Here is a 16,442-nt window from a genome sequence, read left to right as displayed (position 1 = left end):
GAATAAAAAATAAACATTTCCATAACATAATACAATAAAAAATATATTCTTTTTTGGGGGGGAGGGGGGCTAAGCCTTGGGGTTAAGTGACTTGCCCAGGGTCACACAGCTTGTAAGTATTATGTATCTGAGGCTGGATTTGAACTCAGTTCCTTCTGAATCCAGGGCTGGTACTCTATCCACTGTTCCACCTAACTGCCCCAAAAAATATATTCTTAAAAAGCAGGTCTGACTTTGTCACTCCTTGAGTGATAGGCTTCAAAGTTCAAATCTTAGCTCCATCATGTATAATGTGTGTTACCTTGAGCCTCGGTTTCCTTATCTTTTGACTAGATGCCCTCTAAAGTGACTGATCCTGTGAACCTCCTGGCTATTGGACTCTGGGCAAGTCACTAAGCCTCTCAGTATCCCCTGGCAACTGGTTTAAGATCTAAGATGAAGAGCAGTTAACAGTATTCTTTGGTAGGAGTTTCTTTGGTGAGTTTTCTGTAATAATAAAGTCACAGTATGTGCATATACCAACAGACAGAAGTCTTAAAAGACCACACCCTCCGCAGACTAACAATGACAATTTCTGAAAGGTAGAGAAATGCTATATTGAATGATGGATTTTAAGAGGAAATTGGGTGAAAATTGTTTTTTTTTAATTCTCATTAATTGTCAGCAATGAAGTTTCACTTGTTTGTTGTGCCCTTAAACTTGTAAATCAAAATTCTAATTCTCCAGCTCCAAACACTGCCAGACTGAGCTATGTGATAGTGAATAATGATTTTTAGTCTAAAGATTTTCACAGTGCTCTGAGAATTCAGGGAACATTTCTATGTTACTTTCATGCAAGATGGAATTGCATTTGGCTGTGTATTTGTGTGTGTTTAAATATGGACTAATGTATGCAGGAGGAGTTTGGCATTGGGGATTTCTCAATGCATTATAATGCAAATTGTATTTTTAAACCGGCCAAACTATTGATGCTTTTATTGAATGGAATAATTTATTACAGCAGGATTTTACTCAGATGACATTTCATCATCAAATAACAGTAAACACAATAGCCATTTCCCATAAGACTATTCTCAAGTGCCAAGGACTTTAAAAGAAAATAAAACTTGCCTTGCGCTAAATGCTGCATCGTTATAGGCAGCTATTTCATTCACTGACGGGCGCAACAGCCAGGTAGAGTGGACCCATAAACAGTACAGGTGAATTAGATCATCCCAAGAAAATTTCTGTTTTCCCTCCCTTGCTAATGTCTGGCAAGTGGAAAGGGGTTTTGTAAATCCTGGTAATTCCTCTGTGTCCTTTATTGGGATAATACAGTGAAATCTGGGCTCAGGTACCCCCTAGTATTGCACTATCCCTGGCCAGTTAGCAGCTGTTTATGGTCTTTTTGCTGAAGATAATTTTTAAGTGATGGTTAAACTCTAGTTTTCTTTAAAGAAAAAAAAAGTCTTAAGTATGGACATAGCCAAAGTTAGGCACCCTTTTCTCCTTAGAAATGAGACCACAAATTCTGCATTGTGCTCACAAAGATAATTAGGGCAGTCTAGCAGAATACCAGCATTTAGGCAGATTAATTGGAGCAGATTTATATAAAAATACATGTTGAAATTGGGGAGAAGCTCTGTGTGTGTGTGTGTGTTTTAATGTAGCTAAAAGTTTTGAGTGTCTTTGTAATTTACACTTCATCTTTTTTACTAGGAAAAGGGAGAAGACACCACTAGATCTATCAGGGGACACTTTTTAAAGTAATTTTTAAAAAGATGGAAATGGGATATCTTATTGGCCCATTGAATAATTAGCCCTTGCTGGCCAGGAATTCCCTCTGGCCATCTTATCCCAGTCTTTCTCCATTCTCACTTTCCCCACCTCCCAATTAGTTGCTTGTAATCCTGTCTAACTTTTTTTTTTTTAAGAAGTAGTTTTCATCATTTTGAGTTGCATAATGAAACTGAAGCAACTTATTAAAACATACCATCTTCAGTGTGGATCAAGATGAAAATGAGTTTGGGCAGCTGGAGTCCTACAGAAAGCTCAGGTCTGACATACCTGGAAGCAGATGTAGAAAGAGGGCTGCTTTCTTGTTAACCTCTCACCATACAATTAGTATGCATAACTGCATTTTTGACAGTGTTGAGACAGACTGGGCATAAATCATGGGACTTTGCTCCCTAGTTTACTTGTAACTAGGTCTATTCTGGGTGGTCCTACCACCTCTGAGGCAACTCTTCTTGTTTTGTGGATTGGAACTCTAATGCAGGGGATGCTGGGTTTCTCGGAATTTTGGTGGACCTACCTTATCTCAAAATGAGTGCAAATGTTGAGTTATTAGACCCTATATCTTTCCACATGGCTGTGTCATTTAAGTAAACTCCCCTTCTTTCTCTTGATTTCTCCATTTGTTTGTTATTTTTCCTCCCACTCTGTGTTTTCCCCTCTCGGTACTATAAACATAATTGCCCCACCACAGGGACTCTTGCTGGAAATAGACCGAAGTTGCTGTAGGCGCCACTTTCTAGACCAATCCCCTGATGATTTAGTAGTACTGGGTGACTTTTCTCCCTCCCAAATAAGAACTTCAAGCACTGTTAACTTAAATGGTGGTTGTCTTGGGTTGTGAGAAGCTCGACTCTTTTCTTTTCTTTTTTTTTTTTTTGTTTGTTTGTTTTTAGGCAATTGGGGTTAAGTGACTTGCCCAGGGTCACACAGCTAGTAAGTGACAAGTGTTTGGTCCGAGGCTGTATTTGAACTCAGGTCCTCCTGACTTCAGGGCCAGTGCTCTATCCACTGCGCCACCTAGCTGCCCCTCAACTCTTTTCAAGGTAGACAACTGAGTCCTCCTTTAAAGGAGTGATATCTTAAGCTCTGAAACAGTGCCATTTCAGAGCTGATCCCACATAACCCTGTTTATCTGCGCTTCGGTTTGTTAGCAGGCTGTCCCATGGGTTTAGTCGCCTTTTGACAGATTCACTGAAAAGGGCACCAGGGTTCTTACTTTTGTGGATTTCCAAAGTTCAGGTTAGCACTTAGCATTTGTGCTATCAAGGCTGGAGACCAGCCACAGAAACCATCCTCAGGTGAAGAGAGGGCACATGAGATAGAATGAAACCAAGGGCATCCTAATTTCTTCTGACTTTGTTTCCCATCTTTCTAAAATTGCATATGTTTTACTCAGCAGCAGTTAGTAAAAGTAACAGCTTCATTTGATGTCTCTTCCATTAGATTTTGAGCCCCTTTGAGGACAGAGACTGTTTTTTGCCTTTCTTAGTTCCTGGGACCTAAGTAAAGACTTAATAAATGCTTGTAGACATATTTAAGTGGTTTACATGCATAGTGCTTCTCTTCAATTCATTTGTCAAAGGCAGAGCTAGAGGGGCAACAAGGCATAGGGAGAAGAGTGCTGCATTTGGAACTAAGAAGACCTTGGTTTAAATCCAGCCTTTGACACTTATTAGCAATGCAACCCCGAGCAAATCACTTAATCTGTGAACCTCACTACTTAGGAAATATCCTCATCTGTAAAATGGGTATAATAATACTAGAAGAACTTACCACAGAGGGTTATCATGAGTATCAAATAAGATGATATACAGTGTTTTACAAACCTTTAAATGGTACATAAATGTCACCAAGACACAGTGACAGGCCTTGAACCTGGTGTCAGGAAGTCCTGAATTCAAATGTGACTTCAGACATACTTAGTAGCTGTGTGACCCTGGGCAAGTCACTTAACCTCTGTTTGCCTCAGTTTCCTCAGTTGTAAAGAGGATAATAATAATAGCACCTACCTCCCAAGGTTGTTGTGAGGATCAAATCAGATAATATTTGTAAAGTCCTTAGCACAGTACCTCGTAGATAGTAAGTATTATATAAATGCTAGCTATTATAATTCTACTATTATACCCAGTGACTCTATGGTAAAGTTACTGTACTCGAAATAGTGTATGTTAGGTGCAAATCCAGTTGGCTCAATGAAGTTTATACTGCCCCCCACATACACAACTACAAATGACACACACATTTTTACCTCTTCATTAAAAGAATACCCTCTATTAAGGTGATACTTCCATCAGGAAGTTGATCACAGAAGTTGTGACTTTTCTACATGTTGCATCTTGAAAACTTGTTCTCCAATGACCTATTTAAAAATGTGCTCATTATCATGTACAGAAAATTAATTGGAAGTGAAGCACCTCTCCTAAGAGATCAAAAGATTTTCCATAGAGTGAACTGGAAGCTTAGACAATTCTGGAACCCCAAAGTAAATATAACTGAGAAGCCTGTTGCCCAGTCTGACTTTAGTCTTCTCTTGGGCCAAACTGCCTACAGAGGTTTGCCACACTCTTGGGCACCATAACCACAATTCAATCCACTCTGCTTGCTTATCCACAAGGGTGACACAAAGACCTTTGACAGGCTTAACGAGATAATGTGCAACATCTGGGAAGCTGTCATTGAATTTCACTGAACTAAGAGGAATAAAGCAACACTTTCCACAGAACTAGATAACCCATTTAATAGAAGTATTCAGGAGAGAGAAAATGCATCAAGCGAACTTTAAAATGCAAAGCTATTTAATGCTGGCTTTCCATAAATTTTCAGTGTCGAGTGCTGGCAGTGTTAATCAAATTGAAAATTAAAGTGAAGCAAATAAGAAATGTGCCTAATTAAGCATGTATGTCCTTATTTTAAGTTATATTCTAGTTTTTAATTGAAGAATGATTCCAAGGCAACAACACAGAACAAAATATATGCTTTATAAATAAATTTTAGCCTCTTTTGCTGCTTCAGATGAAATTTAATTTCTTAATCTCCTGAATTTACAATATCCTTGTTGTTACTATAGTGAATTTAGTGAATTAGGGCAAGCTGGGTTACAGTTTTTCTCTCCTCTTAATTGAACGAAAGTAATGGCCTAACTTTTTAAGAAGGCTTCTTCTAGAAGAATCTTAGGATTTAGAGCCAGACATTCCCTTAGAAATCTTCTTGGCCAACCCCCTCTGCATAGGGATCAGGAAACTGAGGTGATGAAAAGTAAATCCCCTTACTCCAAATCAGCCTTGCTTGTGGCTGAGCCAAAACTAGAACCCAGATCTTTGAACTACACATTCAATATTCTTTCTACTGTACTATACCACACTTAATTTTTTTAAGTACTTCTGAAAAAGTGTAAAGCGTACGGATTTCAAAATAGAAAGAGCTCTCAATGTGGTCTAGGGATCCAGACTTTGCTATTTAATATCTCAGTGACGTTGGGTATATCACTTTATCTCTCTGGCCTCATTTTCCCCACATATAAAATAAGGGAGTTGAACTAGATAAGTGGTTCTTTTGATCTCAAGATCCCTTTACACTCTTAATTATTGGAAGACCCCAAAAAGCTGTGGGTTTTGTGGGCTCTAGCTGTCAACATTTACTGAATGCAAAATTAAAACTGATAAAATTTTAAAAATATTTATTTATTCATTCATTTAAAAATAACAGTAATAAATGCTTTGAATGTTAATATAAACAATGTGTTTTATTTGATAGAAGAAACTAGTCAGGAGCAGTAGATAGAACATTGGGCCTTGAGTCAGGAAGACCCGAGTTCAAATATGACCTCACTTACTAGCTTTGTGACCCTGGGAAAGTCATTCAACCTCTGTCTGCTTCAGTTTCCACAATTGTGAAACAGGAATAATAATCACACTTACCTCCTAGGATTGTTTGTGAGGATCAAATGAGATATTTGTAAAGTGCTCATGACAGTGCCTTGAATATAGTAGGTGTTTCATAGATTCTTGTCTTATGAAAATAAATTTACATCCCCCCCAAGGAAAAAAAAAGTTAGTGAAAAGAGTCACACAGTTTTACATATTTTTGGCAAATTACTTTTATCTCCAGCTTAATAGAAGACAGCTGGATTTTCATATCTGCTTCTCCAAGTATGTGAAGAAGGGCTCATCTCACCTAGATATGTGTTTGGGAAAGGGAGCATTTTAATAAGCAGATGCTATCTCAATATTATTATGAAAATAGTTTTGACTTTGAGGGCCCCCAGAAGGGTCTTGGGGATCCCTAGGGGATGGCATACTACACTTTGGGAACCCCTGAACCAGATGATGTTTGAAGTCTCTCCTAGATGTAGGTCAAAAAACGCAGTATCTTTGCTACCGATGGAACGTTACATTTGATTTGAGAGAGAAACTCCAGACCTCCCAGCCTACCCAACATGGCTGCTAATGTGCCCATGGCTTGGGATGGAGAAGGTCAAGGGGAGGTCCCTGCAACAAATAACCCTTGAGGCAATCAATTAACATGCGTTTCTTAAGTGCTCATGTTGTACGTGACCCTCTATTAGGCACTAGAGATACAAGAGAAAAAAATTAAACAGTTGCTACCCTCAAAGCACTTATATTTGAAAGGGAGAGACAACCTGTACATATGAAGTATCCACAATAAATACAAAGTAACTGGGAAGTTGGGTCCCCTAGGTGGCATAATGGATAGAGCTCTGGCCTGGAGTCAGGAAGACTATCTTCCTGAGTTCAAATGTGGACTAAAATATTTACTAGCTGCGTGACCTTGGGCAAGTCACTTAACCCTGTTTGCCTCAGTTTCCTCATCTGTAAAATGACCCAGAGAAGGAAATGGCAGACCATTTCTCTGCCAAGAAAACCCCAAATGGGGTCATAGAGTCGGACAGGAGTGAAAAATGACTGAAAAAAATTGGGGAGCCGGGGACTAGAAGCTACAAGGAGCTGTAACTGCCGAGTGAGCTTTGAAGGAAAGTAGGGATTCTGAAAGTCAGAGGTGAGGAAGGAGGTCACGCTTGGCCCAGGGACAGCTGTTGCATTCACAGTGACAAGAGATAGAAGAGTACTGAAAAGGCTGGCTTGACTGGACCATCAAGTGTGGAATGGGCAGTAGTCCAGAAGAAGGCTGGAAAGGTGGGTTGAGCCAGAATATGAAGGGCTTCAGATGTCTTTCAAAGAGGTTGTACTTGATTCTAGAAGCAATAGGGAGACTTTAACCCCAGAAGTGAAAGGCATTTTTTTTTTGGGAGGAAATTACAAAAATATTTAATTTTTGTTAAATATTAGCATGGATATTTTAATATTAGGTAATAGAATATCTACCTCTCCATCATTCCAACTCATGTATATACTTCCAGTTTCTTAAATATGTAACAACTATACATGGCATTAGAACTGTTACTTCTTGCCATTGAAATATTCTTCCTCATCATAATTGCAATCATTTTTAGGTTATGTGCACGTGTGTGCATTCATTCTTCAAAATGAATTATGTAGACTTTTGTAAAATAGAATTACATATTCTTAGAGAAGTGAACTCTACCTCCACATATTCATAGATTGGAAATGCTTTAATTCTCAGTAGAAAGAACAATTTTTTTTCTTTTGAAAAAATATAATATTCTAACTCTAATTGAGGCATCTGGTAGCCCAGTGGATTGAACATGTTGGGCGTGGAGTCAAGAAAACCTAAGTTTAAATCCAGCCTCAGACTCCTCATAGCCTTGTGACCCTGGGCAAGTTTCTTAACCTCTGTTTGCCTCAGTTTCCTCAGGGTTGTGGTAATGATCAAATGGAATAATTTTGTAAAAGCACTTAGTGCAGTATCTGGTGAATTAGTAGGCACTAGATAAATGCTTATTCCCTTCCTCTTCTCTATAATCAGAAAAGGGGGTAGATTGGTCATTTAGCAAGATGGAAAAATTGAAGATTGAGGAATAACTGATAAGACAGCCCATGTATTCCACTGGTATAAAAGATTTAAGCAAGATATGGACAATGACCACATAGGATGAAAAGGCCTAGGTGATCCATTGAGGAAGAGTGCCAACATTGATGAGTTCACAAATCCATCACAACACCACAGTATTAAATTTCACTATGGATACAGCCTTGTAGGGTTAAGATTTGTGAACGAAAACAAGGACAAAAAGAGGATAGGTTTCGAACTTTCTCCTCATCCAAACTATTTGACCAAGACTGAACTTTCTTTGCCAGGATGCATAGCCTATCATTCTTGAGTCAACTCAGTGCAGTAAAAACAATATTGGAGGAATCAGAAGAGACCTAGGTTCAAACCCAGACTTCAACACCGTGAACATGAGCAATTCACTTAACCACTCTCAGTTTCCTCATCTGTAAAATGGGTTCAGGTTCTTTTAGTACCTATCTCAAGGTGTACTGCTTGTGAAACTCAAATGAGTTAATGTAACTAAAGCCCTTTTTTTAAACCTTTAAGTAATACATAAAATTAGTCATTATTATTATTGTTGTTAATATTTCAAAGAGTAAGAGAAAATATAGAGACAGTCAATTTGATTTATTCTGGGCGTTGTATGAGTAGGCCCAGGTCTCCATCAGTTAAGTCCTTTAAAAGAATAGGAAATATGAGTGTTTAATTTTTACTATCAAAGTAAAACAAAATATTGGTAAATGAAGTTTTATCTTTTTACACTCTAACTTTTCAGACTCAGGCTTATATCCTTCAGGAAAAGGTGATAGAAATAAGTTGGTTCTGATTTCCTTTACAAAAAAAAAAAATCATGGCAAAAGACTAAATACTAGTTACTATCAAAATTAGCTAACTAAGACATGACTTATATTTCTTAATAGTTCTCTTCATGGTTTTCGTAGAAATTATGCACTATACAATTAAAATCATGTTTGTAAAAATACATTTTCATCTTGCTTCCAGAGATGGCATTGTTAGATATTTTAAAAAAATCAGATTAATTACCAAAATTTGACAGATTCAAATTAATGCAATCTTGTGATGTTTTAAGGTCCCTGAAAGAAAAAAATCCCATTTTATAGAACTGGAGGATTTTTTCCCCTACAGATATAAAATGAAAAGTGGGTTGTGATTAAGTAATGTTCTCAGAATAGAAAATGTCTCTGAGTTTCACAATGAAATTATTATTTTAATTCATCCAGACTTAAAATTCTGTTTTAATAATGCTTAAGATCATAGATTTGGAGTTCAAAGGGACCTTAAACTTCACCTACTACAACCCACAATCCACTCGTTTTACATACCGAGGCCCAGAGAATTGGCAATTTTGCCCAAGGTTACAAAGATAAGAAGTGACAGAGCTGGGATTTTAACCCAGGTCCTCTGATTTTCTAATTGCTTGGCAGTTATATAGAACATTTAAGTATCCAGGGAATTGCATAAACAAGGCTAATTAACTTTACTGTACCTCCTTGAAGGTGAGGATTTACTTCAGTGATTCCCAGGAGCACCAAGAGGGACCTAAGGTTAAAGAATAAACCATACCCTCCCAATTTTATCATTTATTCAAGAGACCTCAGTTAGACCTAAGTTAGCCTTAACTCCGCAGTTGACTTGTTATGATTTTTAGGTCATTCATTGTGGCTTCGATTGTTAAAGGAATTACCTTCCTTATCTATGTCAGGTGCCATGTCCAACAAGACACCTTTCCTCAGATTTTTGCCCAGTAGCTACTGTCCTCAGCTCTTGAAATTATTTTGTATATAATTTGTATTTTCTCATCATACCTCCCTCTCTTTAGTATAAAGTAAGCTCCTTGAGGGTGAGGATTGATTTGTCTTTGCACCAGGCTTAGGGCCTGACACTTAGCAGGTAAATGTTTATTGAATTGAATTGAACTCTCAAATTATTAAGAGAAAAGTAAGCATCAATTTGATAAGTAGTAATCCTGTCTTCTCCTTCAGACCAGATTTATATCATCATCACCTTTATCTAGATAGGTTGTGTATTGTTTTAAAACCAATTTTTTTCCCCAAACAATAATAATTATTATTATCATCATTATTATTTAACTGATTTTTGTTCAGTGCCTTTATGTTTACAGAGTTTCTTTACATATATTATCTCCTTTGATCCTCATAACAATCCTGTAAGAAAGGTCTATTTTAATCCCATTTCACAGATGTAGAAACTGAGGTTCAGATAGATACAGTGAGTTAGTGGCATGTTGTCACACAGCTAGTACATGTGAGGGACAGGATTTAAATCCCAGGCTTTTAATTAAATTTAAATGCCCAAGTCCAGAGCTCTCTCCACTAGGCCACAGGGCCTCTCCAAATTACCGAAGGGATGAATTAATAAGTGGCTAAAGAAGGAGCCACCAGGCTGGTTGTCCAAGGTTTGTTCGGTCATTTTAATCGTGTCCACTCTCTGTGACCCCATTTGGGGTTTTCTTGGCAAAGATACTGGAGTGGTTTGCCATTTCCTTCTCCAGGTCATTTGACAGATGAGGAAACTGAGGCAAACAGGGTGAAGTTACTTGGCCAGGGTCACACAACAAGTAAGTGTCTGAGGTCAGATTTGAACTGAGAAAGATGAGTCTTCCTAGCTCCAGGCTCAGTGCTCTGTCCATTGTGCCACCTAGCTGCCTAGCTGTCTTACATGCCTGAATTTATAGGAGAATTTCTATCATTTATCCCTGCCACTTTGGGGCATTTGGATTCCATTGTAAGACATTTTCTTTAGCTAAATGTGGACAGTTTTGTTTTTCTAAGTAAGTAGAGAAGTACACTTGAAGTGAAGGAATGGTCTGTAGAAGAATGACCAAATGTAGCACTTTGACTAAAGCTGGGGGCGTGGGGAGATGTATGACTTGGAGAGAGAGTGGAAGGAACATGATTATTTGGAGAGTGGCCCTTTATTTCCCCAAAACATATTTCAGAAACAAAAGTCCATAGGTAGTAAATTTAAGCACACAAAATTAAAAAAAAAAAACCAAGACAGGAAGTATTCACAATGTTAATATTAACAACCTGGTTGTTTCCTGCTTTGGGATTTACCTCATGACCCAAATCCTAATAAATTATATGGGAATAAATAAAAGTATGGTCCCCCTCAAGATTGATAGCCCTTTATGTCAGCCTTCTTTAAACTAAATTGTATCTGAAATATCCAGTTGACTGCATGAGTTTTTTCAAAGGCAGTTTGCTACCTACCTCCCTATAAAATAACATCCCAAATGTTCTATAGTTTGCCCTCATGAAGTTTGTGATTCTCATCCTGCTCTGAAACCTCTTGTCTATTACTGAACATCTTAGCAGCTGCTCCACCTTCAAAAATGCAGGACCAAGTTCAAATCTTGCCTCAGACACTTACTAGCTGAGTGACACTGGGCAAGCCATTTAACCTCTCAGCCTCAGTTTCTTCATCTGTAAAATGGAGATGATAGTAGCACATACCTCCCAGGGTTATTATGAAGCTCATATGAGATAACATATGTAAAACACTCTGCACACCTCAAAGGGCCCTGTGTGTGTTGTTGAGTCATTTCAGCTGCGTCTCAACTCTTTGGGACCCCATTTGGGGTTTTCTTGGCAAAGATACTAGAGAAGTTTGCCATTTCCTTCTCTGGGTCATTTTACAGATGAAGAAACTGAGGCAAATAGACTTATGTTACTTTCCCAGGGTCACACAGCTCATAAGTATCTGAGGTCAGATTTGAACTCTGGTCCTCCTAACTCCAGGGCTGGCACTCTATCCTCTGTGCCACCTAGCTACCATATAAGTGTTACCTATTGTTATTTACTATTCAAAACATAAATGGTCTTAATCATATAAAAGGAATGCTAATAATCTTGACCCAATGTGTAATCTTGGGTAAGAGAAAAGAATTTCTTGCTTAAGATATGGACTGTTGAATCTCCTCTTTAACACCCCTGCTTTAATCAATAAATAAACTCAAAAGGGCATTATAAACATGTCAGCAGCATTAAGTGATTGATTTCTGAGTATATCACGAAAAAAGACTGAAGGTTTCCACCACAGTCAAAACTGGTGATCAATTGCTGGGGGAACATCATGCACCCCCAGCTGGTCTGATTGTGGATGTAACAACTTTACAGACTGGTCTGTTGGTCTCTTGAGGTCCTCGGTGTGTTTTTCTAAAGCCAGAATAAAACATCACCTTCTGCCCTGGCCTGAATAAGCAGGCATTCTCAAGTGAGCTGAGCTATTGCCAGCAATCATGTCTGACCCTTGGTCAGCCTCAGGAAATTGTCTTTTCTCGGAATGGAAGCTAAAAGTGGGTTGGTTGCTAGCCTAAAGGTAAGCGAAGCAAGCCCATTCTAGACCGCTACAGGTCAGCAGGTTTGAGGTGACAGACTTGGGCTGAAACAGGGGAAGATGAGCTGGCCCAATTTTTGTAGAAAATCCTGCCAACAAATTACTTTGAAAGACAGAAGTGTCGAGTGCAAAGCGTCAGGCCTGCCTTCATTCTGACGGCATGGACACAGAGTCTTGCGCCGATGGGTTTCAGGTGCAGGGGACAGATGGGAAGTGGAGAACGGTCATTAACAAGATGGAGGAGTTTGTAGAGCAAGGAAAAGTGTGACTCCAAAAGCCCTTCATCCCATCAGTTGTGTACCCCCGGGTCTTTGAGCTGGGAGGGAATGAAGAAGCAATGATCTAATCAACCCCCTCTTGCCTTTTGGCGGAACTAGACCTAAGCCAGCCCAACCAGTTAAAAGACATCGAGAGAATCTGTGTCACAGCTAAGCTATAAAATAATTCTAACATGGATGACTTGGTTATTTATCTCAAATGTTATCATCAATTTGATGAAAGGGATAAAGGAACAAGTAACTTCTCTAATAGGTGCTTAGGGTGTTTTGAAAAAAAGCAGAACAAATGGCAGATGGGAAATTAAAGTGGAAAAGGTGCTAGATTTGGAGTAAAAAAAAAACCTGGGTTCAAATGCTGGCCCTGCTGCTTTCTACCAGTGTTGTTACTTCATCACTTTGGGCCTCAGTTTCCTCATCTGTAAAATGGAGTAGAACAAGATGGCCTCTAAGCTCCCTCCCGGCTCTACATCTGTGATCCTGACACAGGGCCTAGCACCTAGTAAACACTTAATAAATGCTTATTGTCTGTATATGATATATCTGTATATTGTAGTAGATGTAGTTTTTGTAGTTGCTGCTGTTCAATAATTGACTTTTTTTAGTCTGTACTGGATCTGGGTAAGGAGCTATCCATGAGGAAAAGTGTGATACCAGAGTAGATGGGGTACTAAGGTTAAGTAAGGGAATTAATTGGCCAAGATTACACAGCAAGTATGTGTCAGGGGCAGGACTTGAAGCCAGGTTTTTTTGGATATGGTGAGGCTGGCCCTCTGTTTCCTACCCCAAGCTGCCTTTCAGCACTCAGCTTCTAATCAAGCAGTAGGGGGCCTGCTGCATGCACATTTCTAAATATATTTTGTTATGGGCAATGTTGGGGTTTTTTGTTTGTTTGTTTGCCCTACTTGTAACATTTTATTTGTATAGCAAGGACTTCAGCAACATTTGACAGCTGCACAAAAAAAAGAAAGGGTATTTGGAATGGAGCACAAGGTACTCTCAGATATCATCTTGCACTGGCCTTAGGATGGCCTGTTAGTTCAAGACCTAAAAATAAACACGTATTAATCACCTAATGGCAACACTGGTTGACTTGACTGCAGGGAGGGGACCTCAGTCTAACCTCATTCAATAGCTTGTCTCATGTTTTCTGTCACCCAGAATGAAGGGGTTTGCAGCCAGGAATTCCTTTAAAAGAAGACAGTCATAAGCTTAACTAAATGTTTAAAATAATCTCAGTTCATCCTCTCAACATCGAGATATCACTTTAAAGGGAGAGGAACCAAACTGCCCCAATCATCAAGGGCCAGCCAGAGAGCTTTGTTAGTAAAACCACAGGACCAGTCAGGGCCTCGAAGCATTGCTTTCCCTTGTCTTCCTTTTAATCGAAAAACAATCAGAAGGGAACTCACTCCTGGAAGTCCTTATCTTCATAGAATTTTGCTATTGACTCCTGTTAAGTTAAATAAGGTGGCTGTGGAACTCTCTAACGGAAACAGTTAGAGGGTCACCTTCTGACCACAGGCTTTGCAAATAATACAGATGGAAGGACCCCTGTGGGGCTGATCTGGGAATGTTTATATACCCACACTTGGTCCTTAAGTCTCTCCGGAAAGTTGAGCCTCCAGTCCAGTTTTTAAACTCCTTTTTGAATGGCAAAACATCCCTCCAGAGGGATATTGGGAGGTTTGTAAAAACTTGACATTTGACTTTTTTTTGCTCTTTCGTTTGGGTATATACCACCAAATAATCAAGCATTCATCTTTCTCTAAAGCAAGGAGGGTTCTTCATCTGAAGTCTGTGAACTCCAAAAGAGCCCATGAATAAATTTCAGGGAGTGGGGTGGGAATCTGTGAATTTGATTTTTAAAATATTTTGATAGCTATATTTCAGTATAATGCATTTCCCTTGTAATTCAGTGTGTTTTATTTTATGTATTTAAACATATTCTTCTGAAAAAGAATCTAGAAGCTTCAGGAGTGCCAAAGAGGGAGTGGGGGTGGGGATGGTCTATGACACAGAAAAGGTTAAGAACCCTTCCTTTAGAGGCAGCATAGTGTAATTAAAAGAAGGGAGGCCTTGGAATCAGGAAGACCTGCTTTCAACCCCTTCCCCTGATACACACTGACTGGGAGGCCTTAGGAAGTCTCAGTGACTCAGGCAACTCCCTTAGACTAGAAATTGTAGAGTATTTTCCAGTCACTGGTAAAGAGTTTGGACCCTACTTCTGATGTGTACTAGCTGTGTGACCATGTTCAAGTCAGAACCTCTCAGTCTACCCCCCTCCCACCCTCCAGTTCTCTGAGAACATAAGTCAACCACAATTGCCACAATTGGTGAAAATTTTCATACCAAGTTACCTATGTCAATAAAATCACAGATCCTGACTAATGTTTATATGTACATGTTGGGGGGGGATATAGCTATATTGATAGTGGATAGATCACATACACATGCACATATACATACATACTCACAGATAGATACATGTATATACATGCATATGCATGTTTATATATATATATACACATAAACCTATATAGATATATATAGGTTTATGTGTATACCTATATGTGTGTATATATGTATATATTATCTATAGGAAGGACTTTTTGGCCTTCTACAAATAAGATTTATAACTCAAATAACTTTTATTTCTCTGAATGCAGAGTGTCTTGATCCAGAATATTTGAGCCCTGGCTTGCAGGGAACATCACCTTCCCACAGGAATCTTCATGTTGGGTAGATATGAACGTGCTCTGTGCTTGTGTATCCTGTTGTATCCAGAGCATCTGAGAATCACCAGGTGTACTGTTCTGCTGCTCTTCGTAGTAGGTGCAGAGAGGATAGGATCCTCATCTTTTCAGAAAGAAGTTAAGAAATCATTGAGTGAAGTACAGAGCTGCATTGAGCTGTTAACCCATCCTGCCTGTTCAACTCAACCCGTTAGGATTCCTGGCTTACTCTTACCATTTAAAAAAAAAAATAGCCCTCAGCCTTGAATTTCCTAAAATCTTATTTAATTAGGATCAGAGATTTAGTGTTGGAAGGCCTTCGAGGTCATTTACTCTAACCCCTTCGTTTTGCAAATGGGGAAACTGAGAGAAACTTGTTCAAGGTCACACAACTAGGAAATAAAACTGCTGACATGTCAAGTCCTCTGACTCCAGATGAAATATTCTCTCCATTTCACCACATTACCTCCTTCCCTTCTGGTGCCCAGTGTGAACACCTGCTTCATTATACCCAGGAAAACAAGACACTTGGACAACTTTCTATAAAGGCAGTCTTTGGCAGTCCTATTGTGCATTGACTTTCACCGAGACCAGCTTCAGTTCTCCAGCCTTCCTCAGCCCCAGGTTTTCAGGGTTCACATTTGACAGGTGGTCTCTACGTGGCAACAGTTAATGCTGTCACCGGGTCAGAGCCTTCTTTGATGCTTCTTGCCAGAGTGTGTAAATATTAGTTTAAAATATTCAGGGTTGTTTCTTTCAGGTCTCTCTCCCTTTTTGAATGCTGAAACCATCTATTAGAAAGATGAACTATCACACTTGGCAAGACTCTTCAAAATGCTTTCGATCTAACAGGAAATGCTTTTAAGATGGTATAATGAAACCTCACTTCATTGCCCTGAATTATGTCTATGCAGCCTTTCTTAGGCTTATGACCTAGGGCCTAAAAAGCAAAAACATGCACCATATTAACTTGTCATTAAGTACAGGAACCTATGTTTAAACAAAATTAAGATTATGCACAAAATCACTGGCACTCACCAGGGTTCTCCCTTGACTTTAACTGAGCAAGCATGTTTATCTGCTCGCAAATGAAGCCTACCAGTCTTCCTTGAATGGAAATACAGCATGCCCTATGCCCACTTTTTTTCTTCAGAAAGCATTTGCCTGGGAATTCTAGTCTTCACTCCTTTTTCTTAGTTTCTTCAAGATTCTCTTAGCAAATGGCTTTCTTTACTTAATTCTTCGTTACTAGTACCATGTTTACTCTATCCCATCAGGTCCATTTCCAAGCCTGCTGCTACAAATCCACACATTCATGAAAAGACGTAGGAATAGAAAATAACTC

At 38.9% G+C, this 16,442-nt stretch overlaps 1 protein-coding gene across 7 annotated transcripts in view; it reads left to right on the top strand.

Annotated features, from left to right (window-relative positions):
* The window catches only part of CUNH15orf41 (chromosome unknown C15orf41 homolog), a 263,471-nt gene that overhangs the window by 230,300 nt on the left and 16,729 nt on the right, over window positions 1-16,442 (top strand). The gene's annotated exons all lie outside the window — the stretch shown is intronic.

This window comes from Vombatus ursinus, unplaced genomic scaffold (genome assembly GCF_900497805.2).
Source record: "Vombatus ursinus unplaced genomic scaffold, bare-nosed wombat genome assembly UNPS02014794.1, whole genome shotgun sequence".
Taxonomy (NCBI): Eukaryota; Metazoa; Chordata; class Mammalia; order Diprotodontia; family Vombatidae; genus Vombatus; species Vombatus ursinus.
The sequence above is the reverse complement of the archived record's forward strand: the minus strand, read 5'-3'. Positions and strand labels throughout refer to the sequence as shown.